The sequence below is a fragment of the Balearica regulorum genome, chromosome 8 (genome assembly GCF_011004875.1).
Source record: "Balearica regulorum gibbericeps isolate bBalReg1 chromosome 8, bBalReg1.pri, whole genome shotgun sequence".
NCBI classification, from domain to species: domain Eukaryota; kingdom Metazoa; phylum Chordata; class Aves; order Gruiformes; family Gruidae; genus Balearica; species Balearica regulorum.
Window position 1 is genome coordinate 26,760,065 of NC_046191.1, and position 14,971 is coordinate 26,775,035.

Below are 14,971 nucleotides of genomic sequence, written 5' to 3' on the forward strand. Positions count from 1 at the left end.
GTGTATATAAATTCATTTAGAAAACTTCCAGTTTCTTCCTGAAAGACTCAGACAAGAAATAGAAAGAAAAACCAGCAAAAGAACTTGGACTGTTTGGAAGATGCTTAAAACCAGTGAAAGATGTTTGTTTCGCTTACTTTGGCTATAGGCAAACTCCATGGAACCGTGAGGTCCTTTTGGTTTTGTCGGCTTGTATGATGAGAATCTACTATATTTAGAGAATTTTTTGAAACCCTGATAAGAAACAAATTCTATTACCTGTTGGTGCTTCATATGTCTTTGACAGGATAAAATTTTGACTGAAGAAGGAAAACATATACTGTACTCTCCTACTGCTTAAAGGATCCACTGGATCATTGCTGTGACTGGAAGGGTAAGATCTCTTTCAGAAAAGAACATGAGATCCATGTCTGTCTTGTACAAAATTGATCAGTTTGAGAACGTAAACTGTGTATGAGAATACATGCTTATACATGCTTGAGCATGGACAAGAGGAAAAGGAATTTTGCTAAAGCAGCAAATTATTTTTGCAATTGCCAACAAATGTTAATAGTAATTTTTTTTAGAAATTAGACTAATATTGCAAGTAAACTTTCTGGATTTGTGGAATGAAAAAAGGATGAATATAAAGATCAAATTTTAACAAAATTTGTCAGTCCAATGTGTGAGTGAAATTTTTTTAAACTATTTAATGCAGGAGTAACTCAAAGCTAGTATACTTTGTTATATTATAGAATCTCTTTTTCCTGATCAAAATCCATATGCTAATTTTTGACCTTTTCCACCAAGCTTGTAAAACCATTTTTTGTAACGTGTATCTTGGTTTTAAAGGCAATTATTTGTATGTTGCCTGCTCTTAGGACAGTGTTACATGAATGTAAAGCTGTATGTGAAGTTGATGAATTACCGAATTAAAGGTGCCAAAAAAATCAAAATAGAGATTTGGACCTTAATCCATTTTACAGTTTTGAGGCACTGTATTTTACTGTCTATAGGATGGTGAAAGATTTGTGTTCTGACTTATTTCAAGGGCTACTGCTTTCTGCTGGTATAAACATATGGTGTGGCGTAGCTGTCAGAACTGAAATTTGGCTATAATAAGAATAAGCAACAAGTTCAGTTTCTGTGAAGAATTCTGCCACACAGCTGCTATTTCCTGTTGCCCAAAGACTTGTAAAAGTATTTTTCTCTTGATGTCTTCTGTTGACTTTGCTAGTCTTTTCATGGCACTACATAAAATGGGTGATGATCAGCAAGTAAAGGAGCTGTTTGAAATTATATTCTTGTCTTGTAATGATAAATTCAAGTCAGTGTTTTACCCGCAGTCGGTAGTGAAATCTTTAAGCATAGTTGCGTTTGTCATTGTTAAGGAAAGTTGTAAAAGTGTGTTCCCTTGCGTTTCTACAGGCTAAAGAAAATACACATGAAAAATTGTTAGCTTGCATTATGCATAATAGACTATGAACCTGAGCTTCAAGAGCATTCACCATGGTTTGTGTAGTGCATCCAGAGAAAGTGCAGACCTATATTTATTTCTAGATGACTGGTTGAGAGGAAGCAGCCCTCGAGAGCACTGGTTGTGAACTTTGAGATATTGTCTCTTGTTCCCTGACCAAGTAATAGAATTAGCACAAAAATTTCAAAATACTAAATCACCTTTCAGTTTGTACTCACTTTCCAAAAACAAAAATCCTGTCTTTTTAGCCAGTGATACAGCACTTACTGGTGTGATGAATAACAGTATTTACCCGTCCAAGATGGGGCATGGCTTAGTCTCCGTGTCATGTTTGTCAGATTTCAGGTGTGATCTTACAGCGTGGGCTGAGCTCTTTGTGTCCTTTATCCATCAGTATCATATCAGTAAATCAAAGTTTCATGTTAACTTTTATGTGGCTTCTTTATGTGATTAGACCTTTTCAGTTGATTATCCTGCAGCTTACTTAAAAGTTGGCTTACTACTGGGTTTGAAAGGAAGCAATTCCACCTTCTAGGCATTTGTGGTTGCTACTAAACCTTGTAGCAACATTTCGTCTTAAACTCAGTCACGCTATATATTTTGATGGTAAGTAAGTGGCTGATCAACCTCTTTGTAAGTTAAAGCATGTTTTAGCATGGCAGTGGTAGCAACCAACCTTATTGCATTTGTACGATGGCTACATGGAACATTCTGGCTTCTGATGAACATTGAACATAGAGTGTTTTAGTTGTCTTCAGAGTTGGAAGTACTTCTTCAATTCTGTCTTAAGAAAGGTAACACTCTTCATTACTCAAAGACAATCGTGCTTGCTTAATCGGCCTGGGTAGCTTGAAGGCAAGGAGATCTCTGGAAAAATTAGAGTTGATGCATATGCTGTCAGACTGGTTTTTGAATCTTGTATATTAAGAAGTCCCTTGAAAATTAGTGGGTGTAAGTAGGATGACTAAGCCACATCAAACTGACAGTGCCGTTACCCCTAGAGTAAAATAAACGTGCCCACCAAAGAATACATGTTGGAACCTTGATCAACTTTATTTGTTTTCAACTTCAAAGTGTAATAGGAAAGGAGTTCAGTGAAGAAGTGTCAAGTTTATAGCCTGTGTTCACCAAATACCTTTGAGAATGAATGCTGGTTTTCCCACAAAAGCATTTTAACATTATTTGCTACTCAAAGGGGCTGTATCCAATGTAAATCCTTGCAGAGTGCTCAGAAAACCTTGAATAATTAGAACAAAAGCTTTATGAATAGTGGAAGTATGTTACAGATACTAGTTTTTGTTGAGGAGGAGCAAAAAAGTTGCATTAAAAAAAGTAGATTGTTAAGGATCTATGGGCTTGATCATTTTGTGCCTTGCTAGTGAAACTTCTTTCTCTCAAAGTTTATGCATTTCTGAGATGGGAACTATGCGGGCTTATAAAATACAGATTTTCTCCGAAGTCCCTGAGCATTCATGTGAAATAAAAATAGAAATGCATCCTTAGGGAAACAGCTATAGAGGAAATAGTTATGTTTGTATGTTATAGTTCTTTTTTTTGTGAGTGCCTGATAAGGATATTTAAATCAGTCACCTATATGCAGCGTTGTTCAGTTGTTTTGGGGGTTTTTTCTCATTTAATGTATTTTTATCCCGTAAGATCAAAATGGTACCATAGCTCACAGTAAGTTCTGCTAGCATTCTCAATCTTTTGTGTTCAAGAAATTTCTTATTTAGCAACAGTGATGATAATGCAAAGTTGTTCCCACAGAGTTACGCTTTAAAAGGTTAACTGAAATTAAGGCAGGTTTCTCTGCTATGTCTAATAGCCACAAGTGTTGCAAAAGCTGGTTTAGCCATGGAGCCTTTTTGTCTGATCTGAATAATCTCACTTCCCTCTACTAATAAGATCTAATAGAGTTTGTTATATTGAAGGCACTTTTCAAGTCTAGTTAAATGTTTTGCCATGATAAGCAAGTATTTTCCATATTTTGTGCAGTTTGTTTGTGCTTCAGTTACATCAATTAGAGATTATATTAGTATTTATCTTTTTTTTTAGCTGTACACATTGCTAATTGTTAGGGTTACATCTCTGACAATAACTAAGCAATCATCTGCAACTTTATCAGTATCTGTTATTTACGGTTCAGTGAATGAAAAATAAAGTGTGCTTTTAAGCAAATATTTTTATTAATTTTGCTACTGTTATTGATGGCAGCCTGCTACCAAGATAATTGCTGTATCCCAATTTAAACAAGAAAACATGAAATAACTGTAAGATATTTCTCATAAAAAACAATTTCTGACTTGAACATCCCGTAGCACCTCTTATTTGAAACACTTTCTGCAAACGTGCTTGGAAGCATGTATGTGAATTACCATTTCTTCACAGCAAAAGCCAAAAAATGGGGTTTTTTATAGCAACAAGTCAGATTTCCTTGTCATTTAATGGACAATATTATATTATGTAAGACCAAACAGTTTGTGGTTCAATGTTCTCTGCGAAGTCTATTAAGATATTATTAAGCTGTCGTGCTTTTTGCAGGTGATGGAAAAGCAAAGAGTAAGTCCTGAGGAAATAAAACACGTGCATAACTCTGCTGGTAGTACTTAAAGTAACCTTCTGAGCAGCCTGGATGTGTTTGACTTAACTCATTGTGGTTACTATGTGGTGTGCTTCAAAAAATAAAACAGCATCGTGGCTTATGAATTTTGCTTCTCAATAGAAAAATTCTTTTCCAAGAGTGAAAGAGAATATTATGAACTTGTACCACATTTTTCTCATTCCACTTTTTATTTTTCCAGTAATACTTTAGTCATTTCTCAGTCACTTAGAAATCTACAGAGCACTTCAGGAAGTTTTGTGCTCAATATTTACTTTGAAGTCTAAATGTGGTAGCACTTAGAGGTGATCTACACATGCCTACAGATTCCTAGATTACTGTTGAAAATGCAGTTTGGTTTTAAGGGGAAAAAGGAGATTTACAAATGAAGCTTCTTCAGCAGCTTTTCATTTATTTTTCTGCTGTTCCATCTTTTAAATGGCATCCTGACCTCCAGCTCTGTATCTCCACTCATATAACAGGAGAGCAGGGATTTGCTGTCTAGAGTGATGAAACATGGTGTATGTGTCTTTAGGAACTGTGTATGTCCATGAGTGATACTTATTTTATCCGATTTTATCAGAAAGGTGTAACTAGCCAAACAGACTGTGACTTTAATCCTGGAAATACTCTAGTAATTGAGGGAAAAGAGAAACCTAGGTTGTTACAATAGCCCTGAGGATGACAAAAGTATTTATATGTTCATATATCTAATCTTTTTAACTTGAAGCTGTGATGTGGGAAGAAGTGCTATCTTTACAGTGACTCGTGTCTTCCTCCAAACCATTGCTCTCACAGTTCAGAGACTATTTAGACTGTCACAAGTTACCAGCATAAGATGATGTATCGTGTTCGTGTTTTGGTTTGGGGGTTTTTTCTCCTTCATGTTAAACTCATTGTCAACTCTGGTAAAAAGTAAAAGGAGAGCGAGGAATGTACTGAGTTTTCTGTATCTTGTCTCACCGCCTTACCTGCTTGATTACATGAAGGAAAAAATTCATTAGAATTAAATGTTGATACATGGAAGCGCGACAGACATTACTGTCCCACTCGACAGGAACTGGTAGAGACTATTGCTTAACATTGTCTACATACTAACGAGAAAACTACTTCTTGCCTGCCTGACAGATGATAGGGAGAGCCTGTCTTAGAGGAGGTTTCACACTATGCTGAGAAATGGAGAGGGAAGGACTGTAGGATTATGCTGTCCCAGATACCTGAGACTCATTATCCAGAACTCATCTGTATGTCTCGGCACAGTATTTCCTGTGCCATGGAAAAAACACTGGGGGAAAGGAGGTCTGCGCAGCTTCTCTGACGTGTCGTCCCGTTTAGCAAGCCTACAAAAGCAAACAAACCCAACAACTGAATGCACCGACTTAACTTGTCCCAGTTCTCTGTGTATACAGACAGGTTCTCTGTGAAGATAGACAGGTTTTGCTGATGTGGCCTTACTGACCAGGGGTTAGTCCTCTGTAGTGCTGTTCTTCAGGTGACAGGTAGCCATTAGCTAAGGATGCTGTGAGAGGCTTGAAAATTTTCATTACGCTCTAAAGAAAAGATCTCTCCCATTATCTGCACACCTTTAAAGGTCAAGTATTTACTGTTAAGATCTTGAAACCATCTGTGCACTTATAATCCATAGTTTGTAAGAACTCATTTTACAGTAAGAACTCATTTTACTACGGGACTGACTTTGGACCCCTTTTTAGACAACTTGGATTCTCTTCAGCGATTAAGGCTTTTTGAAGTTCAGCAGTCATATCTTGAAGCATGAAGTTGCTTATTAGTTCTAAGAGAAAATAAATGAGAACACATGTGCATGCAGTGATGACTATGGGAATTTACATGCTCCCATATGAAAACAGAAATTCCTGTTTCTGGAAAGTTGAATTATTCTTATTGAAACTATCTCCCCTTTGTGGAAACAGCTGGTACACCAAACGCAGGTACGGCAGGCTTCCAGCACGTACTTAGGCCGTGGCGTAGTCTTGCTAGGCCTCATCACCTCCAGCTTCATAACTTGGTATCTCGGCCAAAGAATCTTGAGAAATGTCTCTTGCTCTCTGCCTCAGTTTGCCTTGGAAAAAAGGAAGAAACATCAACAAATTGTATAACATTTCTTGGCTCTGGGAAAGGAGAGTGAGGGAGATCTGGAATAAGGTGGTAAAACCAAATTGGGAATAATAATGGGAAAGCCTAAGAAAGAATAGATTGGTTTTTGTTTTCTTTTTGCAGAAGAAAGAAAAAAAAGTTGGATAAAAGGTAGTTCATTCTGTGATCAGGAGATGATTAGCAATTATGTGGCAATCTAAGTGTGAAGTTGCAAGTGAAGTAGGGTGTTTTGGGGTGAACGAGGTTTGCGGCTCTTCAGAGCTGCTAGCGTGACCCTTCAATTCAATACCTGGCACAGTGGAATAACCATGTTGGCTTTTCACATGTGTGTGTACAGTTGTAAGAGATCTTGTTTCTGAATTTACTGAAATATTTGAGGTAAATATTTGGCTTAGACAATCTTTTTGTTCATAGTAAACAGAAGATCTATGCAATAAATTTGACTGATTTGTAATGATATTTGCAAATGCTAATCCCTGTGAGAGTCACTTTTCTTACAGAGTACAGGAATCCTGAGTGTGTCTTTTGAATGTAGTTAGGCCTGTACACGGTCCACTCTGCTGTTTCTTTGAGCAGCTTTTCAATATATACAGCCTCTTCTTAGTACTTTATCTTGCATTTTGGCACAATGTTGACCATCTTGTAACATGGGTTCAAGTCTAGGAAACGTTGAACCTGGCATTTAGCTTTGACTCTTAAAAATTCCTTCTCTACTTTTACGTCAAACAGTTCCCCATCTGAAGTATGCTGTTACGTGAATGACTTGCAGTTTGTTTGAGAAATGCCGACAGAATTAACTTTGCTGCAATTGTTTCTGTTAAGTTCATGATGTTAGGTGATGAAGAATCTAAACCTCTTAGTATGTTTGAAACATGTGAGAGTCAGACATGACAATTAAAACATCAGCGAATTCCATAAGCAGCAAGAAATTTACCCTGAGGAAGTAGCAGTAGATAATGCTGTGGTATGTGATTCATGTTCAACTAAACCTGATTCACTTCTTGTGACTCACAATAAATCATTGATTAAACATAAACTGATCTTCCTCTCATTGCAAAAAGCATAGCGATGTCCAATAAAAATAACCAGGAGATTTGGTTCTGCCTGGGGAATCTGTTCAGTAGTTGCTTAACTGAAGATATTGCGGTTGTTCGTGAAAGTTCCCATAAGAATTTCATTATAATTTCCTGGTCAGAATGAATGTTTAATACTTAAGATACTAGAAATGTCACCCACAAGTCAGATCAATTAAAGCCAAGCAAAGTACTGAAGGAAATGATTGAGGGCAGTTTAAAAGAAAGATATAATGAGTGGTCCTGAATTTCAGTTTACTTGTAGTGTGACAAATTATTCCTTTTCCCTCAAAGTTGTTATGATTGTAGGAAGCGTTCTGGGTCAGAAATGTTATGTGCACGCAAACTTTATAACCAAAGCTATTTGAAAATTGAATCTCACAGCTGAGAAGAAAAAAGTCAAAGTTTGAGTGTAGAATTTTAGTCTTTGCTTTGCACTTCAAATTAAGAGGGTTATTACATATTTTCACTTTTGAGATCATTTCACCACATATATTTAAAAGAATACATTTCGCTTGCCGTTGTTGCACAACAAACCTGGAAAATAACATAACCTTGCATTTAATGTATGATCCAGAATAAAGCCTCTGGCCGTTCAGGCTTGAAAAAGCACCTGCCAGCGCCCCAAGCGCATCCTCCCCTTCCTCCCCACTCCCATTGCCACACGTAAGGTCCCTGCACTGCAGCCGTGCCCACACCTGGCTGTGCACCCCCTTAATCCATACCCTGGCTCTGACCCACAGGCTTCAGGCTTGACTTCAGACCTACCCCAAGGCTGCGGACGTCCCTGGTGATCGCGGCTTGTGCCTGACCCTGGTTACTCTGCAGATCTGATCCTGACCCTCACCTGCTGGTTCAGCTTCTTGGCTTGACTGTCGGACTTTCCTTGTATCCTGTGTGAAGACCTGGACCATGCCTGAGCCTGGCCCCCACCGTGGACCTGCTCTGCTCACCTTGGCCAGGTAGGGTGGGACATGCGCTGCTGTGGATGAGGGCACAGCCCAGCCTGCCTCCCTGGTAGCCCAGCTCCTCCTCCCGCGGAGGGCAGCCTGCCCGGGCTGTGCACTGCTCTGTACCCAGCGCTCATCAGACCATGGCAGCCGACAGCGTTGTCCCGGACCAAGCTAAAACATACTGAATACCATCAAAATCATAGCTATGTCCAGGACTTGGTGGGGTTTCAATCAAATTTAAAAAAAAATAAAAAAAACCCTGCTTATCAAATAAGGTCTCAAAGAATCCTTGGGTATTTATGGGGTTTATATGCATAATGATACTAAGATTGCTTTCAGACAGCACTGTCCTCTGATTCTTAGTTTAACATTTTGATTCCTGCTCCTGTGTTAGCTGTTTTGCATGGCAATCACAAAGTCATTCTGGCTCTCTGGAGCTTAATGTGCTTCTAGATTTCAGTTTTTCTCTTTTTCCTTCGCTTGGTGCCGTACTTCTCGTGCTTCAACTCGGTCAGATTCCGTGACTCTAGAGAGACGGTTCAGTGCTCGCGCTGCAGATGTGTACTGCAGATGCTGCTTTTTCTAGCTTCTGCCTTCTTCCTAGCTAGCAATCCCACGCTGTAGTAACATATCCTTAATGTGAAAGCAGTCCTCGGTGACACTCGTAAAGGAACTGTCCCAATGACAAAACATTCAAATCAAATTTCTAATAATGTCATGGTAGTAGTATGTTAGTTAACAAAGATGGCACATCTGCGTATCTCCTTGAGGTGCTCAAACCCCTTCAATATGTGGGAAAGTCGAATTCCCTGTTTTTCTTTCTTTGTCAGTTACCAGATGGCGGATGAGCTGCCAATGATGGTTTGTGTTATGTTCATAAAATATTTTATAAACATGTAATTGTACAGTAAAATAGAAATACAAAAGTCTAAGCCAGAAGAGAATGTTTGGCTGACTGTTTCAGAATTTTATTTATTTATTTATTCAATATAGCACACTAGTCTATGGTTGGCTTTGGAGGCCTGGCCATTAACAGTGTTTGTGTGAGGGAAAGGAGAGGGAAAAAAAAAAGTGTTGTTTTCCCTGGAAATGATGCAGCAGTATTCAAATTCTGTGCAGCTGGAATTTTGGTTCAGTGCTTTGAAGTGGGGTGAGACACTTCCAGTAGATTGTTATCCTTTCTATGTTTCATGAATCACTCAAAGCTGCGTGCTCTGCCATCTGCTAACAGTTTGAAGCCACCAAAACCCCATTAACAGCATCGTCTGGATTACTTAACAAAAGTCTGACTAAGTGTCCCTAGAGCTTGCCGTAGACTCAGGATACCAAAAATGGTAAAAGTTGCGACCGCTGGCGAGGAAGCCAGGTGTAATCGAAAGGGCTTAGCGCACCACGGAAACTGGATGCTCTCCTTTCTTGAGGAAAAGTTAGCAATGCTTGTATATAAGATGACGCTGGAATTGAAGCTGCTCGGAAAGTTTATAGAAAACTGAAAACAAAGAGCTGAAAAATGGAGCTCAATACCAACAAAGGGCACTCAGATGGGAAAACCAAGAAAAGTGGCTTTTTCTGTCACACAGACAACTGTTTGGCAGCTTCTGCAGAAGTGAAAGGGACTTAAAGGAAAAAAGAAGAGCAGCAAGAATTTATATAATGCTAGAGCTACTTGTTTTTCATGTTAGATGGAGCTGTATTGTAGTAATATTCATGCAGTATTCATTGCATCAGGATAATTGCATCATATGTTCTGCCATAGTTCTTTCCAAAACAAATGAGTACTAGATATACAAGATATACAAGAGATAAGCAAGTTAGATAGTACCGTCAAAGAAAATGTCCTGAGACTCTTGTTCTCAGAAATCTGGGGCAGGGACTGGAAAGTTTGTAATGAGGGTGAAAAAAACACTTGCAAATATGCTCCGGTGGTGTGAAGGGAGAGCAAGAGAGGTGAAGAGCCCCATTTCTTTGCGTTCTGAGGAAATTACTTGTTTGTCATTTTTGTAACTCTCACACTAATTTTTGTTAACGCTGATGTCTCAGAAATGATTATTTTTCATTGAGCAGATCTGGACGGCTTCTTTTCTGCTGTGCAGTACAGAGTTATTGAACTTTCTCTTCTGTCTGCGTTCATCTGTTGCTGTAGGCGGCAGCCGGAGATACGCACAGGTCTGTGAAGCCGTTCGCGCATCCCTTCTGTTGGTGATAGCTTCTCTTGCGCTGCAGAGCTAAATTCAGTGACTTCTACCTACCGCATGGTTTACTGCGTACACAATCTCACTGTACAGGAAATGAAGTTTCCAGTTCTCAGCTGCTGTAAAATAAGATAAGATGACTGCGCTCACAGCAGACACACACAGTGGGTACATTGTATGCTTCAGGCTCTGGTTTAGATAGCCTGAATTTACAGTCCTCATGCCTTGGTAAACATAATCCCTCGCTATATGGCAAAAGGCTGGCTCTAAAGATAGCAATCTCCACTGCAATGATGCCAAAGTCCAGATCCTTGTGGTGTAAAGGCTTGTTTTGTCCATACTCTAAAGATAAACCATGTTAATTGGTTATGGCTTATATGTTTCAATTAGTTGTGGACTTAAGTCTTATACACATGGAAGGAAGTTTTTCATTATCCTTCTCTTTTTTGTGATGATGTCATGATCAACAGTGGAGGCCAAGAGCTTCATGACTTTTTAAAGTCACAACATATTGGAAACTTTTTTAGTGTAAGAGGATTTTTTTTCCCCCAGCATTTGTCTGATTCCCGGTTCTGCAAATATTTATGTGCATATGAAGAGTCCTACTAAAGTCAGATTCTCACATAAATAATTCATGTAGACGTGTAGGAAAGCTCATGCCTGCATATATAATTTATGTACTTAATTAGTTGACTCTCTCTGAGTAACTACTTGCTGTATTTCTAAACAGTTTTCAAATATGAGATCCTAGTGCCTAACTGCAGCAGACAAGAAATACCTCCCATGTTTTCTTTCACGCTGCAAGTAAAACTAAGTTCAGAACCGCTCTGAGAGTGTGATGAATTAAAAATGAGTAGTTTAATTTAGACTGGGCTTTAGTCCATATTGGTCTCAGGCCATTATTTATAAGAGGGTTTATGTTTTACTGTTCTCTTGTGTATTTACAAGCTTGGTAAATGCTTAGTGTTTGAGGTCACCATTTCTTTCTGCTAAGCCATGTATTGAACAATTAAAGAAAAAAACTTCTATGTACTGTTCCTGTTCTTCATTTTTTACCTGAACATATCTTTGTTCTTTGTTACTCTTGTAATTCGTTTCCTGACTTTTTTTCTTTTGCAACATGGTCAAGCAAAATATATCAATTTCCCGAGTTCATGGTAGAAGGAGGTTGAAGAAAAACAGAAAGTTAAGTAATATTTATGGGCACAAAGGCTACTTTGAAATTACAAACTATATTAAACTACTCTGCTTTGCATGAAGCACTAATTAATTAATCCAGTCCTGAGGTATACTTTTCTATTTTTATCTCTGAGGATAAAACATACAGTAATGGATTTTTAAACTTGAAAACCCTGTTTCTTTGACTACTGTGAAGTAGTGGGAGACAAAGGTCACTTTTTCAGTGATAGTTTGATCTCTTTGTCCAGCTTCCTCAATGTGCTTTGGAAATGTTGGAGGCGTTAAGGCGTGGTTTTACTTTTAAGTGTGTGATGTACCACACGCATAGTTAGTACATATAGAGTTAATAAAGCATAAACACTAACTAGGTTTGTATTTGCTTTGCTGCTAAAACTACCTCAGGATTTACCAAATAGTCCAACTCTTCTTGTATGTCCGGGATACAATGTGTAAGACCAAGTCAAGACTGGACGTGCCTTTCTTTGGGAGCTACAATTAGTGTTGATACACGCCAGCTAGTTTTACTGACTGATTCTCTGCGTCTTGTAGACCACATCCCAGGCTTAGTGATGTCTGACATGTCCAGCAAGGCTTGTGATGATGCTGATGGGGAGGAATTACTCAGCTGGGATACTTTATTTTCCAAAGATAACACACGTTGGGAGCTCGGAAGGATGAGCTTGCTGCAGAGATGACTCTCCTTTCTGCCTCAGCCAGACAGGGGGAGCACCAAGTCTGGAGATCCTCCTGCAGTGCAGCCTCTTCCCGTTTACAAGTGCCTTCGGAATACCCTGTCCTCGAATATTTTTTCTCAAACTCTGAGAAAACGCAGCTGATCTCTCTTCACGTGTTCAGGCTGCAGCTACGTAGCCTCAGTTGGCTACAGGACAACGGTAACTTATGGCAGTTGGTTGGAAATTGTGGAAAATGCAGCCAGCAGAGACTGATGTAGAAAGTTCTTTGCTGCTTACCAGAGTGGACAGTGTTCCTGGGTTTTTATTGTCTTCTGAGTTTCTGACTTTATCCAGATTAAGGTACATCTGCCCCTACTGTTACGCTACAGCCAGTGGCCTCGCCGTGGGAGGAGGAGAGGATTTCTGCTTTCTTCCTGGGGGAATGCCTTAACCACGAGGGGGTTATGGAGCAGGTAAGAACCATCACTGCTCTTTCCCTCTGCGCATCTCTGAAATAGAAGTGTGAATCCTGTTCTTCCTTGGAAAGGAAAGTTGTGGGAACGTGTTCATCAGGTGTGTGCTGGACTCTGCACACGTCACCCTCACGTTCTCCTGAGCTTGGTGCCCTGTGCTGGCAGAGGAGGGAGGGGGAGGATTTACAAGGGCATTGCGTCAGGTGTGTGCTACAGGCCACTTGTGGGAGTCTCAATCCTCCCGGCTGATTCGGACGCTGTCAAAGTTCTCCTTCCGTGTTGTAGTAGTGAATGGCACATCGCTGGAGTTCAGAGTCCATCTGACTAAAAGATACAGTCTTGAATCCTCAGATTCTTCAATGGAGTTGGATGCCAAGAATTTCTGTGAAAATCGTTGCCCTCAGCCACTTAGGCTATTTTCTTTGTCGACGTGTATTTTACATGATACGCTACTTTTGGAACTGTATCTCTGTGTTGACAGCAGTGAGTGAGGAGAATCAACGTGCACGGCGTATGACTGGATGTAAGGCAGGGACTACACTCAATTACCGCTCAGTTTCCCCTGCCTCCTTGGCTTGGTACGTTCATAGCCCGTCGCTACCGAGCACTGCTGCAGCGCGTTGGATTTGCCTGTTCTGTGCTGACTCCTTTAGCAGGAGCTCTGAGCAGGCTACGTGAGGCTGAACGGTGTTTATAATTGGATTATCATGTACAGAGTCTAACGTGATTTGGCTTTAAGCACGCAAAGAAAAATGAACTTTTTAATACAATTCAAGCAAATAATAATAAGCGAGTCATTGGCAATAGTCCTGGTGCAGAGAAATCTTAAGTCTGATCTTAACTGACTAAGAGTGTACATTAAATTAATCACAAGCTCCTGGAAGTTAATATTAACTTAATTAGACTGAAATCGCCGTTATACTATATTTTGGAAATTCATTAAATAAGGAAGTTTGCGCTTATGTTCATTTGCGTCAATTCTCTTAAGATCCATTTTGTTTGCATCTTTATCTTTCTTCAAGTCCTTGGCACTTACTAATTATTAAAGAGAGCAGTCATGCCTATAGTTAAAACACTGTCTAAATTGTTAACAGGACTGGAAAAAACCTGTAGCAGCATCCCATTTTGCTTCAAGATTTGCAACTAATGACTTCCTGGTTTTGGTTGGGTTTTTTAGTGTCATTTTCTCTGTATGAGTTGGGGTGGTTTTTATTTGGAAGATTATATATGACCTTCATGAGCAGGCATGTTGCATTTTATGTTCTCAAATAATCAATATTAATGTCTTTGCATAGATAGGAGCATATTGGCCTAAAATTGTCAATATTTTTTTCCTCAACAAACTTTTATGTGAGTTCAAAATTCTACATGAATAATGATGTGATTTTGATATGTTATCACTTACGAAAGCTTCTTCTCCCTACTAAAAAAAGAAATAAGAACTGTGTGTAGTGTCCTAGTGAGGTAAGATACTTACTGTCACAGAAAAATCTCATTCTTGCTCATCAGTCACTGCATTAAGCTTCTCAACATCCATTCTGGTTTTGGGCACTTGTATGTCCAACAAACATGTAGAACTTTCATTATTTCATAGCTCTTTTGAACAGAATAATGTATTTTTGTGAAATTTCAAGTGCAATATCCTATTTGTATTGGTACCTATAGCACACAGTGTGTTTTGTTATAGTTTGCTGTGCAAAATAACATCCCTTTTGTAAAGTTTGGCTGTGGAGATGGAGAACTACAAAAGTTTCAAACGGCATTCATGGACTTCACACTAATGTGTACCCTAAAGCTGTTGACAGGAAACAAAGTGTGGCCATGAAAGCCTGAGGTATGGGTGTCCTTGCTTAAACAGAGGTTCTTGCTGACTTGATCCTTAGTGCATCTGCCAAACAACAGTTACGATAACTTCTGATTCTTATTTCATTTCAGCAGAAAAATTTGATCCGAGTCACGAAATCTAGAAAACATTTTGATTTGGAAGTATCGGTTAGCTCCTTTCTGAAAAGATTCTGGAAAACCGTATTTTTTTAAAGCTTAATTTGAATAGATACATTCGAAAGAAATCCTTAGACTCTAGCTGATAGTGCAGTGGAGCCTCTGAAAGACTCCAGTTATGGCATAATAGATATGGCAAAAAAGATACTGTGTAAAGCAAAAAAACCATCAACAATAGAGTACAAGAATCTCAGATGGCACTAGCTAGCTTATCGCCTCTGCAATCAGTGACGTGAAATGAGTTTGCAGCAGTGCT